General features: G+C 48.5%; 1 pseudogene; it reads left to right on the forward strand.

The window, feature by feature from the left end:
• The first annotated feature begins 4,206 nt into the window (after positions 1-4,206).
• The window catches only part of LOC130482407 (Golgi reassembly-stacking protein 2-like), a 48,674-nt pseudogene continuing 29,424 nt past the window's right edge, over positions 4,207-23,456 (forward strand).

Below are 23,456 nucleotides of genomic sequence, written 5' to 3' on the forward strand. Positions count from 1 at the left end.
GAGCGGAGTGACATCACATCTAGGTTTGCATTCTGGGACTGTGAAATTTCTTTTACTAAAGCCACGGAAAAGTTGCTGAAAGAATCTGGAGACAGAACCATCACTTCATTCCCATACTGTGAATTTTCTCCATGCTGGGGCATGTTTCGTTGAGTTAAATGTGAATTCCAAAGAGCATAGCTAAGTAATCTAAACAACAATCCAGCTGGCAGCTTTCCGGACCAGGAAATAGGATAAACAATAAAAGATTTAAGGACAGCCATCATTGTCCAAAAGCACAAAGTTCCAAATCCATGCCTGGCTGATGAGAGACAAGGGAATGGGGCAGCTGCCGGCTTCTTGGCGAGATCGACCAAAATGGCTTGCAGTATCCCGGAGAACAGCATGCCCGGTTAGCATAACTCTGATAGTTGATCAATGACATTAGAACAAGTATTGGGAAACTATTTTAAAAACCTTCAAAAACAAGGCAGAATAAAAACTAAAAGGCAAAGGAACAAGTCTAGCTGAAGCAAACCCCATGACAGCTATCAAGTAAGGAGGCTTTTGCATAGTTAATAGCCAAGAACTCTACTCCAGTGGGATACTGATGGCTAGAAGATGCTGATGCACTGATCTCTTATGGCTGGCCACTAGGTGCAGAACCTTTCCACCTGCTTGCTGGGGTACCAGTTTTGGCAGCTGGACTGAAACCAGTTATCGGATAAAGCAATTTAAGTGTTCAGAGCTTTCCAAGTAGTACATTCTCTACCACCTCACCGGACATGCTCGTAAAGTCTCTGTTTTCATAGCAAGATCCTCCCCTCAATCTGGGCTGGCGAGCCTGCTGCGGACTCGCCAGCCGAGGCAGCCACCCTCACTCTCCATCTGGGCTGGTGAGCCCGCCGAGGGATGTTGTACCACCTTTATCCCCACTCCCATAGCTGGCTACCTCCATTGTTAGAGCAGCCACAAACAGTGGAGCCCAGCCTTCCTGCAGCTTTGGGGTTCATTCTTCAAGAGTTTTTAAACCCACAGCTGGGATTGTGGGCTGTAGGTATACAGGACTTGTATGACTGAACACTCCTACATTAAGAATAAATTATCTAAACGTAGCAAGCTAGCATTATCGTTCAGGCTGTCCACTTAGTTCACAACTTGCTTTATAGTTGTTATTTGTTACTTATTAAAATATTTGGCTGGAAGGCTCAGGATGGGCAGCAAAGGGAACTGAGAACACACAAACTAATCTCATTAAAACACAATTAAACCATAATATAAACTGCTAACAGCATTCATTTCAATTTAACTATCACCATAGAAAGCCAGGACAATTAAGATACTCTTGTGTTATAATATTGCCAACGCCTAGGGTTGCCAACCTCCAAGTGGCTGCTCAACAAACAGCACAAGTGAAACCTGGAGATCTCCTGCTATTACAGTTGATCTCCAGACAACCCCTGGAGAAAATGGCTGTGAAGAAGAGGAAGTAACCAAAATAAAAGGGAGAGCAAACTCTCTGTGCTCTGTCTTAAGAGCTCAAGAAATCCAGTTCATACAAACATAGAATCATCATGTATGGGGAAGAGTACATTTGTATTTTACCATCAAACTATCACTACCATTCTTAAAAAGTTATATCTGTTACCAATGTTATATCACTCTAGGCTACTGTCTCTAGAACAGTATTTTGTAAAGTACAGTTCTTATTTCCACTGTTTATTGCCAACACCTCTTTACTCTGAAAAGGAAATATAAATGATGCAAAAGACAAAAATAATAATAAATCAAATCAGATAGCCTTTTCTTGAGGCCAGAAATGCAGAGTGGAGATTTCTGTGATTTAAGAGCAATGAAGAAAAGATGCCTAGGGAACTGGCTAGCATATCACAAGCGGAAAGTTTTTAGAACCGCATGCTGTTTATTATACCAGAGCCTCCTGTCAACAACCCCTTCTGGAATCTTGCTTGTCCAAAGGTTTGAAGAAGCAAGAGAATTTTTTAAAAAACTTCAGAGAAGGAAAACTTTTTTAAAATTACATACTTACATAGTTTGAAAGTGTTCCGAACAGCTGGACACTCTGGATTACAGTGTGTGCAGATGTTATATTTGGTCAAACCTGCCTCCCCATCAGCTGCAGCACCAAAGCCTCTGTATTACTTCAGCTTGATAAATAATCCCATGGTTTCTTTTTACAAAATTCTCACATACTTTTAGCAGTGGCCTGCCATGGCAGTAGCAGTAGCAGCAGCCCACTGTCCATGCAAAACAGTTGTTAAAGACTTCTCAGTTGCTCCAGTCTAGAGAATATTTTCTATTCATACTCTTAAAAAAAGAAAAGTACAATCTCTTCTGGCTCAGCCTGGAATGCATACTTGAGCAATAACATAAGAACCAACAATTGCAACACAAGAATTGTGGCATGTCATGTTAAGCATGTCCCCTCAGATATGTACATCTCTTTTGTAAACACACACAGAAGTGACTCTTCATTCATGCGCTTCTTTTATGGTCATGTTCTAAAGCAATGGTATCAACTTATTTTCTTGCAATGGACAACAGTGAGACACAATCAGCGACAGGAAACGTTGAGGGATGGGTGAAGTGTCCAGGTCCAATCATGAAGTGGCCTGGGAAAATGGAATAAATTACCTAGATGGCTGAAGGCTCTCATTAAATTAACCCAATCTCCTGGATCAGTCTCCTGACTTGGAGGCCTCTATGTAGTGTTGCCAACTCTGGCTTGGGAAATTCTGAGATGTTTGGGGGTGGAGCCACAGGAGTGTGGGGTTGGGGAGGGGAGGAACCTCATCACAGTATAAATGGCATAGAGTCCACCTTACAAAGCAGTTATTTTCTCCAGGTGGACAGATCTCTGTTGTATGGAGTTCAGTTGTAATTCTGGGAGATCTCCAGGCCCTACCATGAGCAATCCTACCTCTGTCCTGGCACACACTAGTGGAAATCATCCAGTATGCTTAGCAGCAGCTTCTGAGCCTATTATGAATTGGGCTGCATTTAGCTATTACAAGCAACACATCAAAGTCTTAGGGGTTGCATGCACCTTCGCCCTCCCACCTTGCCTCATGTGAAACACCAGAATTGCAAACCAGGAAGAGTTGCGCAGTAAGTCTGCAATACCCTCCCTGCTCACAAGGAAACTGCAACAGCTGTCTCTGGAAGTTCCTACTACTTTGAGAAGTGGGAGGCACAGAAATGCATGAGTAGAAAGAAGGCAGCTTCTGGAGAAGTGCAATTTGCCACAGCAGGTGAAGGATGAGCCAAATAGCAGGATTCTGCTTTCTTGTGATGGATACAACACTACAGTACAACACTAAAAATTTTAAGGCAAAGACCGTTGCCAGGATTCAACAATATCTGAAACCTGTTCCATGAGCTTTTTGAACTAATGCCTCCTCCAGGGGAGACCTGGCAACTCTCGCCTTTTCTCCCGCTGCCTCTTAGAGTGGTGGCAGGTAATGGGAGCTGTGGGTGGGAGATCCCCCACTCCCACTGGGGGAATGGCCAGCCTACCCAACATATCTGCTGCTTGATTGGTTGTGTAGTTCACAGCAATCATCAAGAGTTTCTTCAGTGTAAGACATGAACACTGAAGAACTGTGCATGCTCCGTCAGAGGTGCCTTTGGGCACCTGGTCTGTGGAATGCCAACCAGGCATTCACAGAATGTCATCTAATATTCCAGTCCAGAGAACATCTGGGGAATATGTCACCAATTCCTAACTCTGCCAAGCATGGTGGTTGGGGCAAGACTAGCAGGTGTGATCCCATCACCTCCTGCATGCATTCAGCAAGGCTTCTGAAAAGCAGTTCTAAATTTGAAGAGGCAGAAAATCATAATCATCTTGCTTTCTTTAATTATGTTGCCAGGGAAAATATTTGGAATGTCCCACACTCTTTGCCATCGACCAGTTTTCCCACAATTGTGCCTTTGTTTGTAATCCAAGACTTCTGCTATTAGAAAAGAGCAATGGTAACAGTGCAATTCTGAGAAGAGTTACAGCCGCCTGATCCTCCGTGCTCCTAAGGGCGCGTTAAGCTCGGCGTTTCCCGGCTCCTTCCAGTAGGTGGCGCTGCTCGTCGAGCCGCCCTGGCCGAGGCCCTCCGCTTTCCCAGCCTCCTGCGCACCAGGCCAGACCCACCGAGTGCCATGTCCTTTGTGTGGCGGCGAAGGGAAGGAGGAGGCCGCCGGTGGCGGGCTTGAGCCATGGGCTTGTCACAGAGCGTGGAGATCCCCGGCGGGGGCACCATGTCCTGCGAGTGCAAGAAAATTCACCGGGACACAGAGCTGGGCTGGAGCCATTCTTTGATTTTATTGTTTCTATTAACGAATCAAGACTAAATAAAGACAATGACACCCTCAAGGACCTGTTGAAAGCAAACGTGGAGAAGCCTGTCAAGATGCTGCTCCACAGCAGCAAGACGCTGGAGCTCAGGGAGACGTCCGTGACTCCCAGCAATATGTGGGGTGGGCAGGGCCTTCTGGGGGTCAGCATTCGCTTTTGCAGCTTTGACGGGGCCAACGAAAATGTCTGGCATGTGCTGGAAGTTGAACCAAATTCTCCTGCGGCACTGGCAGGTCTTAGTTCTCACAGCGACTACATAATCGGAGCGGATACTGTCATGAATGAGACTGAAAACTTATTCTCCCTTATCAAGACGCACGAAAGCAAACCATTAAAACTTTATGTGTACAACACTGGTACAGATAATTGCCGGGAGGTGATTATTACCCCAAACTCCTCATGGGGCAGAGAAGGCAGCCTAGGCTGTGGCATCGGTTATGGATACCTGCATCGAATAGCAACCCGCCCGTTTGAAGAGGGAAAGAAAATTTCTCTCCCAGGACAATTGTCTAATACAACCATTAGCCCGCTCAAAGATGGCTTTACAGAAGTTCAGCTTTCTTCAGTCAACCCCCCCGTCCTCATTACCACTGGAACAACAGGAGCAGAACACGGTCTGGCTGAACTCTCCATTGGCACAACTCCTTCCGTCACAAAGTTGGAGGGTATATTCCTCCAGATGGGACTGGATGAGCCCTATCTTTTAATCTCAAAAGGGCCCCAACTATGGGGTCCTAAAAAAACCAGTCAAAAAGAGAAAGAAAAAGGGGAGAAAGCACGGAGCCATGGCTCTGAGCAAAGGTGAATAGCCACACCTGAAAAGCCAAATATCTATTTGGCTTTTTTGGGAATCGCCTATTCGGCTTCAGCTTTATCCCCAGGTTTTTGCATTTGGTAAACCCTAAACCTGAAATTTACTGAAACGGCTAATTTGGGTTTATTTTTGGTTCGGGTTTATCGATATGCACAACCCTACAGGCTTGTTAATAGCTGGGCAATTGGCCACCATTAGCAGGCATCTGGCAACCCACCTGGAGGCTGGCATCCCTACAAGTCTGCGTGCAAGCCCAATCCAAATCAACCTGCATACAGGCTTTCTTACCTTTGAGTAGCCAATGTGTGAATGCAATTCAGACCAGGGCCCCACACACAGCCTACTCAAAGGAACAATCATTTTCCCAACCTGGACCTGGCAACCCTATCCGCCCATACCCCACTGGTGACCAGGGGGTAACTGGCTGCCCTACTTTACAGAGTTGTGGGGAATATTGAGAGAACATTGCTTGAAGTGCTTTGAACACTTAAAGTAGTCAGTGTACAGTGGGGACCTGGCAACCTTATCACAATGTCACTTCTGGGTACAACCAGAGAGAATAGGGCGCCTGGCAACCCTACAAGCAGTGGAGGCCCAAGAGAGGATGGGTGTACTTTACTTGGGTGACAGAATACCATTAACCAACCCTGACCAAATCTAGATTTCATCCTCACCCAACATGATTTAAATCAGGACATTGGGTGGAAGGCTAGCCAGATGTTTATTTCCTGAAGTAAAATGGGCAGGAACTTGATTTTTTAAAAATAGAAGCTGGCTGTTTAGAAAGTGACATGCCTGGAATATCCCAGGCAGTATATGCCACAGGCCCTCCATTGCTTTAGGTGTGTTAGGAATTAATATTAGAAAAATGGATGACACAGATCCTTTCAGTCAACAAATATAATTCCACATTTCACCACTAGACACTCTTAAGAAGTGTTTCCACACCCAGTTAGGGTTGCCAACTCTGGACTGGGAAATTCATGGAGATTTGAGGGTGGGATCTGGGGAAGGAGCTCAGCAGGATGTAATGCCATAGAGTTCACCCTCCAAAGCAGCCAATTTCTCCGGGGGAACAGATCTCTGTGCTCTGGAAATCTGTTGTAATTCCGAGAGCTGTCCAGGACCTACTGGGAGACTGGCAGCCCTATGCCATCCTCCACATCGTTGGATTGTTGTTTCAAACCCCACCCACCAGAGAAAAAAAATTCTGATGAACTAAATCAGCAGTGAGTTTTGGTAAATGAAAATGCTCTGAACATAGTTAGATTAATTTGCTTTGTTATCTATTACTCCAAATTAGGGTTGCAGCTCCAGGTTGGAAAATACCTGGAGATTTTGGGGCTGGAGTCTGAGGATGGCAGGGTTTGGAGAAGGGAGGGACTTCAATGCCATACAGTCCAATGGCCAAAGCAGCCATTTTCTCCAGGGGAACTGATTTCTATCAGCTGGAGATCAGTTGTAATAATGGGAGATCTCCAGCCAGCACCTGGAGGTTGGTGACCCTACTCCACATCTTTATTCCCCCCCCCCCGAGAATTTTTACACCCTGAAGGAAGGAAGAAACCCTCCTGTGGGTAATGATGCTCTGCAATGAGACTAGTTGAGTATAGCTAGACAAATTCTGACAGAGGCCAGGACTGCCACAAAATGCTTCAGATTGCATGTGTCGGGCAGGCAGACCCTTCCCTTTTAAGAATCCTCTGGCAGCTTTTGTCCAAACAAGTTTTTTTTTTCCTATGGGATCATTGAACTTTAACTTCGAAGAATCCAAAGTTTGTTCCAGAAAAAACCCACAGAGTTGGACCTGGAAAAAAATTGTGTTCACAAAAGGACAGCTCTGTTCTACTTCTAGCAATCATCACTCGGTGCCCCCTTCACACTCAAAATGATAATTGCTTGTCTTGGAGACGCATGCTCTGTGTTTGTGAGACAGCCTCAGAGCAGTCGCATTCGCATCTGGCTGCCAGCACGCAAGGCAGACATTATAGTGAAGCCGGATGCCACGCTTGCTCTGTATTCAGCTCCACCTCATACAGAAGGTATGAAACTACCCATTGCCCTCTAGGACAAGGCATGTGTGTGGTGTGTGTGTTTGTGTGTACATGTGTGGAGGGTGCCTCCAGAAGAAAAACACAGCTGTCTCCTTCCAGACAGAATAAACTACTCTTACCTCCAGTGTCAACAGACCAAGGCCAAACATGTGCGAGGTCTATTTACTGTAGTCAGCACACTTTCTGAGGGACAAGCAGTAATTCCCTAGACTTGGCTAACAAGAGGACTGTCTTCCATGAGGAAAGCAGGCAGAAATGCTGACGTTTGCGGGAACTGGTAAGTCAGCTAATGTAGGGGTAGCCAGATAGCAAGATGTGGCCAGGGCCAGTCCCAGCCCCTGAAGCAATTGTCTCTGGCTGGAGGACTCTGCCAAATTATAATCAAGCTCTGGTAAAAAGTTCACCCACAATCATAAAAAAAGAAAGAAAAGAAAGATCCCCTGATTATTAAAGACAGAGACTGTTCACATCTTAGTGTCACACTCTGTGTATTTTTTTTTAATTTCTGTATTGGACTCAAGGCATCTTACGAAGTAAATATATATATGTGAACAACAACAACAAAAGAATATGGTTCAACTCCAACTCCAGGGCTGGTCTTGCATCCACCCAAGGCCACAGGTTGCAAGCTATTGGCTACGATCCAAGGGCCAAGATCCCTTTGGCTCTTACCCTTTGGATAGTGCCTCTGGCCACACCCAGGCTTAAATACCCGTAAGGTAGGAAGTCAGAAGCTCAGTTCAGCTCTCATTCAGCTAGCGGATGTGCTCCCAGCTTTCCTGAATGGATGGGTTGCCAACCTCCAGGTGGTGGCTGGAGATCTCCCACTATTACAATTGATCTCCAGGTGACAGAGATCTGTTCACCTGGAGAAAATGGCTGCTTTGGAAGGTGGACTCTATTGCATTAAACCCCACTGAAGCTCCTCCCCTCCCCAAACCCCGCCTCCTCAGGCTCCACCCCCAAAATCTCTAGGTATTTCCTAACCCAGAGCTGCCAACCCCATGAAGGGTGAGAAGTTTCAAGGGCAGTGCCACAGGGGTTAATTTCCTTTGGAAGAGAGAGGACTGGAGGCTTATGGCATCTTTGGAGTATTGGTTTTACTTACAGATATACAAGCAGAGCACAATGAAAGCAAATAGACACTTGCACAACAGCAGACAATAGAGCTGCCAACCATAAATCAGATGCCCAGAGAGAGGCCCTGCATCCCCAGGTGTTAGCTTGCTCACATGATGACATACACATTAAGCTACTTTATAACGAGCCAGACCCAAGCTAGCGCTGTCTCTTCTAACCACCAGCAGTCATATCCCCCACTGCTCTACTAGGTTGATACCTGCACACATTGTATATGAGAGATGTATACAAACCAGTATTACAACTAGAACCAATCTGACCAGATGTTTGAGTAATTGGTAATAGATTTTACAATCTATGCCAGGGGTGTTGAACTCATTTGTTAGGAGGGCCGGATATGACATAAATGTCACTTGGTTGGGCCGGGCGATGTGTAAATAAATAAATAAATGCCATAAAATGTAATGCCAGATACTAGAGATACAAATTTTACAGAAGACACAGGTAAAGTCAATTAATGATATTGTTTTTTTACTTAAAAGACAATCAAGCTTACAACAATAACATACTTACAGTATTTCCTTTTACTTAACAGTCTTATTGTTATTGTTTTAAGTATGGTTGTATTTTAAGTAAAACAATAATATCATTAATTGACTTTGCATGTGTCTTCTGGAAAGTTTGTATCTAGTCCAGGGATGGGGAACCTCAGGCCCGGGGGCCATATGCGGCCCCCGAGGCCATTTTTTGTGGCCCTCGGGAGCTCCAGGGCCCTGCCGCGGAGGGGCAAGGCAGGGCAGCCCTCCCTGAGGGTGTTCCTGGGGCCACGGCTTGCAGATGCGCTCCAGCGCCCTTTGGACCTCCTCTCACCAACTGACAGCTGTTAGTCGGCGAGAGGAGGAGGGATGCTTCCCCCAAGGCTGCCCCCTATAGCCGCCAGGGCACACTGTAAGCCCCTCTCGCTGCCTGTCGGCTGTTGAGCAGCGAGAGGGAGGGGGGAAGAGGCCCACGGCTCCCGGCGGCACAGCATGCGCGCAGAAGCCGATCGGGTTTTGGAGGGCCTTTTGTGGACTCTGGGGGGGAGGGCATGGAGCCTGGGGCCAGGTTGTGTGGGGCCGGCATGTGGGTGTGTAAGGGGGGGAGGCTTTTCTCTCTCCCTCTCTTTCTGTCTCTTTCTTTGTCTGTCTCCCTCGGTCATTTTCTTTCTCCCCCTCTTTCCATTTATTTCTCCCTCTCTCCCTTTTCCTCTTTCTCTGTTTTCCTTCCTTCCTCCCTTGCCGATTGACCATGGACTGCGCCCCCCTGGCACCTCGTTTGCTCGGGCCCACCGCTGGCTGCCCTCCCGCCTGGGAGGGGGGAGGACCGGGGGAGCGGGGATGCCCTCCAGGCCTCCCCTGGGATTACCAACCTCCAGGTGGTGGCCGGAGACCTGGCAACCCTAACCTCTCCCCCCCCACTCGGAGATCTACACCTGGTATGGCCCCCGAATGATGTTATAAATGTGCAATTGGCCCTTGGCAGGAAAAAGGTTCCCCACCCCTGATCTAGTCGCTGGAATTAATAAAAAAAATTAAACAAGGGGGGTTGCTGGCTGGCTTGGCTGGCAAGTCTGCAGTGGGCTTGCCAACCCAAATCTGGACTGGGGGGAGGGCTGCCTTGGTCTGGCCAAGAAGAAGAACCCCAGTAGGGCCATCTTTGCTATGAAGTGGTTTGACTTCCTCTAACATACGGTTGTCAGCTCTGGGTGGGGAAATACCTGGAGATGGGCAAGCCAGCCCTTCTCTCATGATACACTGAAATGGCATCCACTGAAGAATGACGCTGCAGCTGTCCTCACAAAATCCTGCCAAAGCTCCATAGGACAACCATTTGCACATTCATGTATGAATTAGGGTTGGCTGGCTCCAGGTGGGGCCTGGAGATCTCCAGAAATACAACCAATCTCCAGACTATGGAAATCAGTTCTCCTGCAGACTCTGGCTGCTTTGTAAGGCAAACTGTGTGGCACTATATATATCCACTCTATGAATCACTGTTTCCCAAATGGTTTTGGTCCACCCCACCCTTGGTTCCATAATCTCATCCCCAGTGGCCTCTGCCCTACCTTACACTCTAAAAAGCAATATTCATAATACTACTTTGCTCAACCCACTAAGGAAGATATTAACAGTACACTCAAAATAGTAACAATTAACTGCACCTTTATTCAAAAGCCAATTAAAACTAAATTAATTTCTTCAACAAAATGGATGAACTTGATTGAGCAATGTCAGATTTTGAAAGCCTGATAGTTATTCAGTAAGAACCTCATATGCCAGTTTTACTTACTACTTCACTATTTAGCAAATGATGAAGCGGACCAGTTTTCCAACATCTGGTTTAAGGTCACTTAGCAGGAGTCTTAAATCACCATGCTTAATAATCTGGATAAGGCTACCAACTCCCGCCTGGGAAATTCCTGGAGATTTCAGCGTGGTGCTTGTAGAAAGTGGAATTTAGGGAGGGATTTCCCTTAGAACCTATGGTATACCATAGAGTTTGCCCTCTGAAGATGCTGTTTTCTCCAGGGGAGCTGATCTCTGCAGTCTGGAGATGAGTTATAATTCTGGGGAAACTCCAGACCCCATCTGGAGGTTGGCATACAATCAAAAGGCCCTGAAACCAAATGTTAGCTTTCCTGATTTTTAAGACCACCTGACTGAGCCATGTTGTACCCCAACATCTGTTTCAGCTAATGATGCGGGAAGTTTTAGCCATAAGGTCTGAAGCAGAATGAAGTAGCATCAATAGAATGTTTTTCATTACACAGAAGAAAGGTCAGAAGTTACAGAATGGTGCTATTTACATTCTCATTTTGGTTACTTGTTTGTAACGTGCTAATATGTAAAAAAAAAGGGTATTCCTTTTCATCATTTAGGGTTGCCTGGTCCCCCCTGGCCACCAGTAGGTGGCGTTTGTTAGGAATGAACCCCCGAGCGAGATTTTTGTCTAGAAAGTCTCGCAATATGGCGCGCTTGGAAACGCTCATAGGGTAAATTTTGCTTTTAGTCAGTTTGCAGTCTCCCACCACTTCAATAGCACAATCCGTTTTGTGGGGGGGGGGGGCAATGCATTGCATTCTTTCACATCAAAAACATCCTCAAAATCTCGGTATACATTGGGTCGATGGTAGGGCATTGGAGGCTAAGGCTGAGGCGGGTGGAAGAACAACCGCGACCTTGCGTCGATGCTGGTCACACTTAGGGTTGGTAAATGTAATAGTGTCAGCCTCCCAGTCTATGGAGGGACTGTGCCCTTTGAGCCAGTTGATTCCCAAAATGACCTCGTATCGGACTGGAGCTATGGTAAAGTCTATCTGCTCCCAATGGGAACCGATGCCCATCGCTACTCCCTGTGTGCGACGGTCGACTGGCCCCCCTTTAAAGTGGCTGCCGTCCATTTGGGCGAATTGGACGGGAGCCGGTAGATTTTTGGACTTGACTTGCAGAGCTGCAAATGTGGCCTCCTTGATTAAAGAGCGCCCGCAGCGGGAATCTATGAGTGCTTTGACAGGTAACTGGGGGTCCTTTTTATAGTGTTGTAACACTACGTCCACATACACAGTATTTTCGACTTCACTCACCATGACAGGAGCCTTGGGTTTTGCAGGGGTTTCTGCAGGGGTCTGTGGGGACGCTCCACTCACCACAGACCGTGTGTCAGGCTGTTATCTCAGTTTCTCTGTTGCCTCTGTTCCTGTGCTGAACTGTCCAGACTTCAAGGACGACTCCACATACCAAAGCCTGGGAACACTACCCCTGGGAAAGTATGCTCTGTTTATGCTTTGTGTGCTCTGTAATCTCCCGCCGTTTTCAAGCTTTATATTGCCAACTAACGAGCAAGGCCCTCATAGCTGTCATCTTATCCTATATGCACTGTATTACCTATTTGACCAGTAAAAGCCATCTGCTTGGATTCTAACGTCTCTCTGGTGATTTCTGGTTCTTTGGGTCAAGAGCTGACATTATGACAGCTATCCCTACAACTCTTCTTCTGGAGGGTTCGCCTGCCACTCGGATAGGAGCTAAGAGGTCGCTCTCCGAGTGAACCGGGACTACTACTTCCTGGAACCCTGGAGTCCTCATGTGGGGACCCTACCCTTCTACCGGACATAGTCGCTGAACTTTTTAGAACCACTCTAGAGACTTGCCGCTTGGAGGGACTGGTACAGACACAGTGGCAATCTCTAGTGAAAGTTCTCTGGATGTTAACCTCGGATGATACTAATACTCGATTAGATCTCCAGGACTTTGATCAGTTGCTGGATGATGCCCGGCTGGCAACTGAGGACTTACAAGTACTAACTGGATTATTGGACGAGCTTATTGCCCGTGAGTCTCTCCCATTCACGGCCCCTACTACCCTGGGAAAAGGTACCATGGCAGGAGCCTCAGGTCTTTCCCTGATACCCGATGCAGCTGACTGTCAAGCTGAAGCCAAGCGGGTCGCTGTCCATACGGCCCTCCTCTTTGTGGATTGTACAAAGGATACTCCGATAGCCACCTTGGCCCAACGTTTGACCTCAACGTTTGGGGCCGACGCACCCGCTATCGCGGTTCGGATACAACCATTGCTGGGCGGGGAACCCGACCCCATACTCTCACTCCTGGAAACGGAACTTTTACCGCACGTTACCGCAGCTGAAGCTCTGAAACTTGAAGCCCGAAAAGTTCTCGAGGATAAAGAAGCTGCTGATGCGGCTAAGGCGGCGGCCGAAGCCCAAGCCGCCAGGGATAAGGAGTTACAATTGGCTGCAGATCGTGCGCGGACCGGCGGTCGCCCTAAGGATACTGTAAAGAGCGGCCCTCCGTTAGGTCTGTCTTTTTCCCCGGTGTTTGTCCCGTCGCGCACGACCCAACGCGCACGCCGCCTTGCAGACCGATGTCAAGACTCCGGAGAGTCTGCAGACGAGGACCTATATGGGGACAGTTCTCAATGGGCCACGAGTTTCCGGACAAGTAAACCTCATCGTACCGGTGGCCCAGGAGAGGATGTTCACCTGTTACGAGCCCAGAATCGAGAGTTATCTGACCGTGTCGATCAACTCCAAGAGCTAATGGAACAAATGCTTCAGGACAACAGGCAGTTGCAGCAAGCCCTGATGGCCCAGGCACAGCCCGTCCCAATACCGGGTCAGGGGGGACCAGTCCAACCCCCCGCACCACCTCCACCTCCCGGAGGTCCCGTTTTGCCTGCACCCGGAGCACCTGTGCAACCGGGCCAGCCTGTGCAACCGGGTCAACCGATACTCGGTCCTTGGAAACAGCTCAAGCTGAAAACTACGTATGATGGATCTCTTGAAGCCCTACCCTGTTTCTTGCATCAGGTGGACAGTTATATGCGAGAACAAGGACAATTGTTCCCTACCGAGGACAGCCGGGTGCGCTACGTAGCTTCCCTTTTGACAGGCAAAGCGGTCGACTGGATGGTCCTCCAATTCGACACCCGATCCCGCTCTATCCGTTCCCTCAACAATTTCATGACTGCTTTACGTAGGAGGTTTGAGGATCCCTTTCTGGGGGAACGGGCCAAAGCAGAGCTGCTACAACTAAGACAGGGCTCTACTCCAGTCCGAGAATTTGCCGATGAATTTCAAAGACTGGCGAGCAAAATTGTAGGCTGGCCCGAGGCCACCCTAATTCACCATTTCAGGGAAGCCTTACACCCCGACGTCCTGAACTGGTCGTACATGCGGGGCGATCCCGACACTCTCGAGGATTGGATTCTATTAGCCGAAGAAGTGGAAAGCCGCCGGCGCTTTATTTCCCTTGTCTGCCAAAAACACAAGGAGAAAAGCGCCCAAAAGCCCCAACCCAAGGCACCACCCCCTGTTATACGGAAGCCGACGAGTCCACCCCAGGATCGCGAAACCCGATTTCAAAGGGGTGCCTGCCTCATTTGTGGGGAACAGGGCCACTTTGCAGCGGTCTGCCCATATCGCCCTGAACCCTTTCGTCCCAGCACGACAACTCGAGCTAGGGGACGACCGCAACGCAGAGGCACCGCGGCCACCCGCAGCGCAGCGCCGGGAAGACCCACACCCTCTGCACTTCACGCCGGAGACTCATCCGTTCTGCCTGCATCAACTGACCCAGCCGGGTCCCGGATTACAAGTGCCCCATTGGGGGACAACTTTCTCTCTTCGGACGAAGAAAACCCATGGACTTCTCCGGCTTTAAACCTGGAATCTCCCCTTGATCTGTCAAAAAACGGCTCCGGTCTGTGGTGAGTGGAGCGTCTCCACAGACCTCTGCAGATTCTCCTGCTAAACCGACAGCTCCCACCAAAATAAAAGAAGTAGAAACCACCGTTTATGTAGATGCCGTTCTACAACATCACGAAGGTGGCCCCCAATTACCCGTTAAAGCACTTATTGACTCTGGTTGCAGTCGCACTCTCATAAGCGCTGCCACATTTGCAGCACTCAAAGTCGAGTCCGAGGCTTTACCAGCCCCCGTCCAGTTTGCCCAAATGGATGGGAGCCATTTCAAAGGGGGTCCAGTGGATCATTGCACTATAGGGGTAGCGATGGGAATTGGCTCCCACTGGGAACAAATCAACTTTACCATAGCCCCTATTCGATTCGAGGTGGTCCTGGGAATTAACTGGATTAAAGTTCACTGTCCCAGTATCGATTGGGACACGAACACAATCTCCTTTGACAACCCTAAATGCGATCAGCACCGACAGCAAATTGCGGTACTGTCTTCACCCACCTCTGCTTTACTCTCCGAGATCCCATCAACACCAGCCCTCCCTGAAATATACCAAGACTTCGCGGATGTCTTTAACATTAAAGAATGTGATGCCTTACCCCCTCACCGGGCTACTGACTGTGCAATTGAAGTGGTGAAGGACTGCACATTAACTAAAAGTAAAATCTACCCAATGAGCACTTCCGAGCGCACTGTGCTTCGGGACTTTTTGGACAAAAACCTCGCCAGAGGGTTCATTCGCCCATCGAATGCTCCCAACTCAGCTCCCGCGTTTTTTGTCCGAAAAAAGGAGGGCGACCTACGCCTCTGCATTGACTTCCGAAAACTCAATGCAGTTACTCAAACCAACGCCTATCCTATACCACTAATTTCAGATATCCTGGGACAACTACAAGAAGGACGTATTTTTTCTAAATTGGACCTAGTAGAAGCCTACTACCGCGTCCGCATCCGAGAGGGGGACGAACCCCTCACTGCCTTCTCTAGCTGCTTTGGAATGTTTGAATTCCTTGTGATGCCCTTCGGGTTGAAAGGGGCCCCGGGGGTCTTCATGCAACTCATCAATGAAATCCTTCATGATTTACTATACCGCGGAGTAGTGGTTTATTTAGACGACATTCTCATTTATTCAAAAACCATGGACGAGCATGTCGCATTGGTCCGAGAAGTTCTACGCCGCCTACGCAACCACCAACTCTTCGCAAAGCTGGCTAAATGCGAATTTCACCAAAGCAAAATAACTTTCTTGGGATACATAATCTCCCACCATGGCCTTAGCATGGACCCGACCAAGGTCCGTTCCGTCCTTGAATGGGCACCTCCCTCCAACCGCAAGCAAGTACAACAATTCCTGGGCTTTGCTAATTTCTACCGCGGATTTATTCCAAACTTCGCCCAAATAGCACTGCCCATCCCCGACCTTCTAAAAACCAAAGGGAAAGAAAACTCTGCCACATTGCCCTCCGCTAAAATACTGTGGACTGATCAATGCCAAGCCGCCTTTGTAGCTCTCAAACGCCTTTTCACTTCGGAACCGGTGCTACGGCACCCAGACCCTAATCGAATGTTTATTGTACAAGTCGATGCCTCCGACGTAGCCATGGGGGGGGGGGCCTGCTGCAAAAAGGACCTAATGGTCTCCTTCATCCGTGCGCTTATTTCTCTAAAAAATTTGCGCACTCCCAATTGAACTGGCCTATTTGGGAGAAAGAAGCCTCAGCTTTTCACCATGGTCTTACTCTTTGGCGACAATTCCTAGAAGGGTCCAAAGTCCTCTTCGAAGTTTGGACCGATCACAAGAATCTGGCCGCCCTCACAGGAACCCATAAGTTATCCGCAAAACAACAACGTTGGGCGGAATTCTTTGCTCAGTTTCGTTTTGTCCTGAAGCATGTCCCAGGAAAACAAAACGTTCTCGCAGATGCTCTCTCCCGATTGCTGCAATACCCGGCAAAACTCGATCGGCCAACAGACTCTTTATTTACGCCCGCACAAAGAGAAGCCCTACCCGTATTGGCTGTACAAACCCAATCCCAAACGCTGCCCCAGCGACAGCACATGGTCACCAGCGGGCAAACTCCTCCAACCCTACCGGCTACCCCGCTGCCTCCTCAACGGAACACCACGATGGCTCCAGCTCCGGCTCCTCCAACCCAACCAGCCGCTCAGCCGCCTGAAGTCTGCGCACCGCAACACGCAAGCGTTTCTCCCTCGCCAGCCCCCCTACCTGCTCCTACTACTACTTCGAACGAGGGGGGGGGGTTCCCGTCTCCGATTCTTTCTTAAAGTCCCTGCGGGAACACTGCCTTATGGAACATTCTGATCAAACCCTGCCTCCTGGTGTTATTGAACAAGGGGGCTCTTGGTTCAAAGACTCGAAATTGTATGTACCCAAGGCGCTCCGGAAAGACGTCTTACACTTAGCCCATGGAATAAAAACCGCAGGACACTTTGGGTTCCTAAAGACCCTTCACCTGTTGCGCAGACAGTTTTGGTGGGGGGGAATGCGTTCTGATATTGACTCTTTTATTCGCAGCTGTCCTATTTGCGCCACAGTCAAACGATCTCAAGGCAAACCCCCAGGACTATTGCAACCGCTTGAAATACCCTCCAAACCCTGGGAAGTGATTGCTATGGATTTTATGACGGATCTCCCTCTCAGCGGGGGAAAAACTGTACTATGGGTTATCACTGACTTATTTTCTAAGCAAATACATTTGGTTCCATGCGCAGGGATCCCCTCCGCTCAGAAATTGGCCCGCCTCTTCGTGTCACATGTCTTTAGACTACATTCGTTTCCGCGCAAAATAATCTGCGACCGCGGCAGTAGCTTTGTTGCAAAGTTTTGGAAAGCTTTTCTCAAATTGGTGGGGGTGGAACAGGGATTGTCTACTGCATACCATCCCCAAACGGATGGCCAGACCGAACGTGTTAATGCTGTACTTGAATGTTATTTGCGCTGTTATGTCAATTACCACCAAGATAACTGGGTAGAACTGTTACCTTTTGCGGAATATGCTTACAATAATGCTGTACATCAGTCCACCGGTTTCAGCCCGTTTTATGCAATATATGGACAGGACTTCGGTCCTATCCCCCCTGTGGAGGATGTGGAAGGGGAGGGGGATGCCGACATTGCCTCTTGGGCACACACCCTCCGCACCACATGGCCCTGGCTGATTAACAATCTTGCCCAAGCCAAGCGCATATACAAAGCACAAGCCGATAAGCATCGGTCCCCCGGTGGGGACCTACAAGTAGGTAACCTGGTGTACCTATCCACCAAAAACCTACGTTCCACCCGCCCGTGCCATAAGCTCAACGCTAAGTACATTGGCCCATTTCCCATCACTCGGATCATAAATCCTTTTACGATGGAACTATCTCTCCCCAAAACCTTAAGGCGTGTGCACCCCGTTTTCCACATCAGCCTCCTGAAACCCCATATTGCTTCTCCGCAATGGCATCCAGAACTGCCTCCTGAACAGCCCATAATGGTGGGGGGGGGAGAACATTTCGAAGTCTCCAAGGTCCTAGACTCCCGTATTCACCATGGAGTTTTACAATACCTAGTTCGCTGGAAACACTTCCCCCCTGCCTATGACGAGTGGGTTCGCGCACGAGATGTCTCCGCCCCCAAGCTCGTCAACGCCTTTCATATTGCCTACCCAGACAGACCAGCCCCCTTGCAGGATGGGAGGGGGCCTTAAGGGGAGCAGGATGTCAGGCTGTTATCTCGGTTTCTCTGTTGCCTCTGTTCCTGTGCTGAACTGTCCAGACTTCAAGGATGACTCCACATACCAAAGCCTGGGAACACTACCCCTGGGAAAGTATGCTCTGTTTATGCTTTGTGTGCTCTGTAATCTCCCGCCGTTTTCAAGCTTTATATTGCCAACTAACGAGCAAGGCCCTCATAGCTGTCATCTTATCCTATATGCACTGTATTACCTATTTGACCAGTAAAAGCCATCTGCTTGGATTCTAACGGTCTCTGTGGTGATTTCTGGTTCTTTGGGTCAAGAGCTGACACCGTGTCCGTTTTTTGACAGGTCAAGAGGAGATTCCAGATTGAGAGCTGGGGAATTCCAATGATGGTCTTCGTCTGAAGAAGGAGAGCTGTCCTCCAATGGGGCACTTGTAATCCGGGACCCTACGGGGTCGATGGGTGCAGGGAGACTAGACGGTTCTCCGACATGAAGTGCAGAGGGTGTGGGTCGTCCCGGCGCTGTGCTGCGGGTGGCCACGGTGCCTCTGCGTTGAGGTTGTCCCCGAGCTCGAGGCGGTGCGTCCGGTCGAGTGGGTTCTGGATGTTGAGGACAAGCCGCTGCAAAGTGGCCCATAACACCGCAAACGAGACAGGCTCCTCTCTGGAAACGGGACTTGCGATCCAGAGGGAGCCGGGTTGGTCTCCGCGGGTTGGGATTCGAAGGTTTGGGGGGAGGTTTTTGACCGCCCCTCTCTTTGGCCCGATTCCGGACTAGGGAAACGAATCACCGGCGGCTTTCTACTTCCTCGGCCAGTAAAATCCAATCCTCAAGGGTATCTGGATCGCCTCGCATATAAGACCAGTTCAAAATGTCTGGGTGCAAAGCTTCTCAGAAGTAGTGGATAAGGGTAGCTTCAGGCCAGTCCACTACTTTACTCGCGAGTCGTTGGAACTCATCAGCGAATCCTGAACTGGAGAGGAGCCTTGCCTGAGTTGCAAAAGTTCCGCTTTGGCTCTCTCTCCCATGAAGGGGTCCTCAAAGTGCCTCCTTAAAGCAAACATAAAATTGTTGAGGGAGCGAATGGAGCGGGACCTCGTATCGAACTGGAGAATCATCCAGTCGGCCGCTTTCTCCGTTAACAGGGAGGCAACGAAACGGACGTGGCTATCTTCGGTAGGTAAGAATTATCTTTGCTCCCTCATATAACTATCCACATGATGTAAAAAATGGGGCAGAGTTTCAATACAACAGGAACCCCCCTGGGTGCCACGGGGCCTCCACCAGGAGCGGCGGGTCCCCTGCCAGGAGCAGCGGGTCCTCTGCCAGGAGCAGCAGATCCTCCGCCAGGAGGAACCACCAGCGCAGCTGGTTGCTGCAGCCGGTTGCTGTGGTGGTTGCTGCGGTGGCTGCTGTTGCGTCACGGGACCCGGAGCAACTGGGGCGGTTTGGGCCCATTGTAACTGGTCGTTGTCCCGAAGTACCAGAGCCAGTTGGTCTTGTAAGCGCGCCACCTGTTCCAGGGCTCCGGGCAGGAACCCACCACCCGGGCGAACCGCACGGGGCTCCAGCCACGGGTAGACAACTCGGAGAGCACCGTCCTAGCTCCAATCCGAGCGGCAGGTGAACCCTTCGGGGCTCTAGCCTGACAGGTGAAAGAGGGTTGATTCCTGCCTTAATGTAAGTACTTGGTCCATAGAAATCCAAAAACCACACCAGGAGACTTAGTAGTCCAAAAGAGTAGGTTTACTGGTAACATAGGCAAGCAGAGCTTAGAAATCCAAAGGCAGGAATGGGGGGGAAATGGCAAGCACTTGATTATATGAGAACACCAGAAAAGCAGCAGCAATACAGTCTCATGAGATAACCCCAAACAGTCTAGAAACACCAAGGCTCCCACGGGCACCCGCTAGCTTCAAAGGGAACAGGAATGTGAGCGTTTAGAGAAACAGTTTAGAGAAACAGAAACAGTCCTTGAACGGGAGTCTGTGAGAAAATGAAACCATCTTAGACACAGCGAGCAGGCCTGACATTAATCTCACTATCACTTAATACAGAATACTCTGCCTCACGTGCTGGTAGCCACATGAGTCTGTTTTAAAGACTTCCATATAACCAGTGCCCCATGTAGATACAGCACATACCCAGTGGTAGACTTTCCATCTTCTCTGTCTCCCCAACTGGAGTCACTATACACCGTGACTGTCTCCCCTGCATCAGCCTTTAAACACAACCTGGCTGAAGCTGAGCCTTTTAAGTAACGCAGCACCCTTTTTGCTGCAGTCCAGTCCTTCATGTATGGGCATGCACATTTCTGACAAAGTAAATGCACTGCCATACAAATGTCTGGTCTTGTCCAGCAGGACAGATATAATAATGAACCCACCAACGATTGGTATTGACTTTTATCATGGAACACTTTATCATCCACCTCTTTCATATACCCAGTTGTCATGGGAGTCTCTGTACTTTTGGCTTCTGACATTCTAAATTTTACTAGGAGCTGCTCAATCTTTTTCTCCTGGCACAACTCAAAATACCCTTCTAGGTTCCTGGTAATCTCTACCCCCAGATAATTTTGGATGTCACCAAGGTGCTTTATTTTAAACAGTTTTTCAGTAGCCTCCTTAAACCATTTTAGTTGTTCATTTGTGTGACATAAACATTTTATCTTTCACAGCTTTACATAGTGCAGCCCTTATAGTTTCAGCTTTCACAGTAGGAGCAAACAGTTCGTCAAAATCCTGTCCTTCAATTTGGGAATAACCCTTAGCCACGAGCCTGGCCTTCCGGAGTACCTTCCCTTCTGGACACTGTTTGATCTTGTAAAGCCATCTGCACCCTATGGCCTTTCTCTGTTCTGGCAGTTTTGTTATAGAGAATACCTTATTCTCTTTCAGGGAATCAAACTCTGTTTGCATGGCTTTGAGCCAGGCCTCTTTTTCTTTGCTTTCCAAAGCCATTACCTCCTGAAAACTCTTTGGCTCTTTGATCTGCACATGATTGACATCGGTAGTCTCAAAACCATACCTCACCGGGGGGATTCCTTTAGTGCTTCTGCTTGACACCCTAGGAATCTGCCTCTCCACCTCAGCCCTTGGTGATGAAGCCCTCTGAGGAGATCCCTCCTGCTTCACCCCACCTGCATCTTGAGAGAGATCTGTTAATGGAAGCCCAATTTCCTTTGGCTCCTCCTGTCCATGTATCCTGGCCCAGTTACTTCCCTCACAAAAATTCACAGCCCTGCTGTAGCTGAGAGAATTATGCTCTTCTGCAAATTGGTATGCCTTCATGCCAGACTGATACCCAAGGAAAGTTAGTTTCTTAGCTCTTGCTCCTCCTTTTCTTCTTTTGGATACTGGCACATCAACCCAGGCTTTTGTACCAAACGCTCTGAGGTAACCTAAGCTAGGGTCCCTCTGGTACAAAACCCTGTAAGGGATGTCATTTATGGACCTGGTCCAGATCCTGTTAGAGACATAACTGGCTGCCTTAATAGCTTCTGCCCAGTATGTCATTGGCAACCCTCCATCATGCAACATGGAATATATTTTCGTCTGTAGCATTCCCCCATGTCGCTCAGCAATGCCATTTTCCGCTGGCACCGCCACGTTGGCAACCCTGTGCCGCACACCTTGCACCTGCAACCATTTCTTAAATTCATTTGACATGAACTCACCCCCAAAATCTGTTTGAAGAGAACCCAAGTCACATTTTAGCTGTTTTTGCACTCATTTGGCCCAATACTTGAATGTTTCAAACACCTCTGACTTCCTTTTTAAAGGATACACCCATGAGAACCTGGTGTAATCATCAATCAGAATCAATGCGTGTCTATTACCTGAGTGACTCTCCCTGTATGGGCCTATGACATCAGCATGGATTATTTGTAGTGCAGTATCTGAGAGTCTCTCACTATGCTTAGCCACTGGGTAAGCCTTTGATTTGGAGCTTTTGCAAACTTCACAATCTAAGAAATTCCCACACTCTTTAACTTTTTCCTTTCCCAGTAAGGCTAGCGTTTTCTTTACGGTCTCAAAGTTTGCATGGGCCAACCTTCTATGTAAAAGATGTATGCAATTATCATGGGGACTCTTATTAGTTATCATTTTAGCCTCCACATGCCTATTTTCCACCACATACACATTATTATACATTTTCCCTGTAAGAAGCACTTTCCCATCTTTGGATATCTTACAAGCCTTGCCAGCAAATGTTACAGTAAACCCAGCCCTGTCTAGGGCATACACACTTAATAAATTGTTCTCTATTTCAGGGACACATAGCACCTGTTTAAATGCATAGTCCAATGCTGGAAACCACACACTCCCCTCACATGTCACCTCTGAATTTCTCCCATCAGCTTGGCTGACATGCGGCAAGCTGGAGTCCTGTGTGTCCTTTAACAGTTCCTCATTCTGGCAAATGTTCTGTGAAGCACCAGAGTCTAAAATCCAGACACCGGCTGTGTCATTGTGCCCAGTCAGCACTAGTGACGCCTTCTGACCGCTCACAAGTCCACGTGAAGACTGTTCCCTTCAGCTTTTCTTTCTTGCTTCTGGGCAGTTCCGCTTCAGGTGATTTGTATCTCCACAGAAGTAGCACCGCCACTTCAATGCCACATGTCGCTGTAAATCACTCCGCTCCGCATTCCTCTCTCCGCCGGCAAAGCTCTGCTTCTTCTGGCTTGGCAGGCTTCCCTCTGGCTTGGCAGGCTTCCCAGGCTCTGACGCAATCACTCTTTTCTCATGCGCCAGTATTCTCCCAATCAAGTATTGCAGAGTTAACTTGTCTGTGTCTATAGATTCCAATGCCATGACAAGCATATTATACTGCTCAGACAGAGAGCTCAGAATTATAAACACTTTGTCATCTTCCTGCAAAGTCTTTCCTCTCTGCTCCAGCATTTGAAAACATTCAGTTAATTCATTAATATGTTTTCTAACAGAAACCCCCGGCAGAAGAACAGTTCTATACATACGCTTTGCTATGGCTATTAAAGAGCCAGCTGTTTTCTGCACGTAGACTTGGGATAAGGAGTCCCAGGCTGCTTTCGCTTTCAGTGTTCCCGAGACATGGACAAGCTGGTCGTCAGCTACGCTCAGCACTATTGAAGCCAGTGCCTTCTCGTCTTTCACCACGTCTTGAGCTGTCTCAGGGTCCAGGGGGTTGGAGGCATAAATCCACAGTGCCTCTCTTTTAAGG

Source organism: Euleptes europaea, chromosome 9 (assembly GCF_029931775.1).
Source record: "Euleptes europaea isolate rEulEur1 chromosome 9, rEulEur1.hap1, whole genome shotgun sequence".
Lineage (NCBI taxonomy): Eukaryota > Metazoa > Chordata > Lepidosauria > Squamata > Sphaerodactylidae > Euleptes > Euleptes europaea.